The following is a 2,347-nucleotide window of genomic DNA, read 5'->3' as shown; positions in this document are numbered from 1 at the left end:
AACTACAGCAGAGGATATGGGGGATGCGTCTGTCCTAGGAAGGCCCCATAGGGTACTGCTTGGTTACAAGGTGACCATACTTTGAGAACCACTGCTCTAGTGGCCTGGAATGTTCAGAAAGTAATGGAAGAATCCCTTCCCAGGTCTAGATTCTAGTATCGCCAGCTATTTTGGTGGGGGGAAGGGTAAGTTTTGTCCTTGTTTGGACTTCTTGTTCATTTATATCAAAGCCTATTTGAGGCAGTGCGCTTGGCAGTCCTGCAGTTCTGTCTTTTGCTTCAACAGTGTTTGGAATGAACAGACCCAGGGACGCTCCTTGCTCCAGCCCCCGACCACCCTCCAACCTTTCTTCCTGTCGCAACCTTTGGAATCAGCCACTCAGCTATCCTCAGCCTCCAGGACAGGCCAACACCGTTTTTTGAGCTTAGCTCCTTATCACTGATCAACCACGAGTTCCCAGGTTCGTCAGAATTATTCCATCGAGGTGGAGGCTGCCGTCCACCGCCTGTTCAACATGCATCTGGGGACACTTACCTCTCTCTGAGCTTCTATTTTGACAGCAACAATGGGACTCTGGACAGTGTGGGCCACATTTTTCGCCAACTGGCTGAGGAGAAGTGTGAGGGCGCCCAGCATCTCTTGAAAATGCAAAACCAATGCTGTGGCCGCGCCCTCTTCCAGGATGCGCGGAAGCCTTCTCAAGATGAGTGGGGTAAAACCCAGGACGCTGTGGAAGCCGCCATTCTTAGGGAGAAGAGCCTGCACCAGGCACTATCACATCTGCGCGCCCTGGGTTCCGCCCGCGCGGACTCCCAGCTCTGTGACTTCCTGGAGAGCCGCTTCCTGGAGGAGCAGGTGAAACTCATCAAGAAGATGGGCGACCACCTGACCAACCTCCGCAGGCTGGCTGGTCCGCAGGCTGTGCTGGGCGAGTATCTCTTTGAAAGGCTCACCCTCGAGCACAAACAGGAGTCTCTGAAGTCCAGCGGCCTCTGAGGAGCCCCTCTGGCATCAGAGCTTCTGCCTGAAGCCCTGCTCTGCAGCTACTAGGCAGCTTTGTAACCGCCCTCGAGCCCTCTCCCAAGCCTTGGACCAAATGGAAACAATAAGGCTTTTTGCAGAAGGAAAAAAAAAAAGCCTATTTGAAACACAAACAGAATAAAGAGGAAAAAAAGAAATATATATATATATGTATATATATGTATATATATATATTCATTTTTTTTCTTTTTTTAAAAATTTATTTTACTGAAGTATAGTTGATATACAATGTTGTGTTAGTTTATGCTGTACAACAAAGTGATTCAGTTATACATATATACGATTTTTCATATTCTTTTCCGTTAGGTTAATTACAGGACATTGACTATAGTTCCCTGTACTATACAGTAGGACCTTGTTGTTTATCCATCATATATATAATAGGTTACCTCTGCTAATCCCAAACTCCCAATCCATCACTCCCCCACCTCCCCCTTCCCCTCGGGAACCACATGTCTGTCTGTGAGTCTGTTTCTGTTTCATGGATAAGTTTATTTGTATATTTTAGATTCCACATATAAGTGATATCATATGGTATTTGTCTTTCTCCTTCTCCATTTAGTATAATAGTGTCTAGGTCCAGCCATGTTGCTGCAAATGGCATTATTTCATTCTTTTTTATAGCTGAGTAGTATTCCATTTTATATATATCACATCTTCTTTATCCATTCATCTGTCAGTGGACATTTAGGTTGTTTTCATGTCTTGGCTATTATAAATAGTGCTGCTGTGAACATAGGGGTGCATGTATGTTTTCGAATTATAGTTTTGTCCAGATATATGCCCAGGAGTAAGATTGCTGGATCATATGGTAGCTCTATTTTTAGCTTTTTGAGGAACTGCCATAGTGTTTTCCATAGTGGTTGCACCAATTTACATCCCCACCAACAGTGTAGAAGTAAGTCAGAAAGAGAGAGACAAATACCGTATGCTAACACATATATATGGAATTTAAGAAAAAAAATGTCATGAAGAACCTGGGGGTAAAACAGGAATAAAGACACAGACTTACTAGAGAACGGACTTGAGGATATGGGGAGGGGGAAGGGTAAACTGTGACAAAGCGTGAGAGAGGCATAGACATATATTCATGTTCTTTTAACATATGAATTGCCCCACTTTATCTGTGTGAAGTAAGTTTGTTCCCGTTATTGGGCTGCTTCTCAAGCTTTGCTGCTCATTTGAATGACCTAAAGAGCTTTTAAGAAAAACATTGGTGTCTGGGTCCCAGCCCCAGAGATTTTGATTCAGTAGGTCTAGGGAGGAGCCTGGGCACAGGGAGGGCTCAGAGTTCCCCAGGTGATTC

General features: G+C 44.7%; 1 pseudogene; it reads left to right on the top strand.

Annotated features, from left to right (window-relative positions):
* Positions 1–442: 442 nt before the first annotated feature.
* On the top strand, positions 443–1,587 carry LOC125961831 (ferritin light chain-like; annotated as a pseudogene).
* Positions 1,588–2,347: the final 760 nt, after the last annotated feature.

The sequence above is a fragment of the Orcinus orca genome, chromosome 17, assembly GCF_937001465.1.
Source record: "Orcinus orca chromosome 17, mOrcOrc1.1, whole genome shotgun sequence".
In the NCBI taxonomy this organism is placed as follows: domain Eukaryota; kingdom Metazoa; phylum Chordata; class Mammalia; order Artiodactyla; family Delphinidae; genus Orcinus; species Orcinus orca.
Note: the sequence above shows the minus strand (reverse complement) of the source record. Positions and strands in the feature narration are given on the sequence as shown.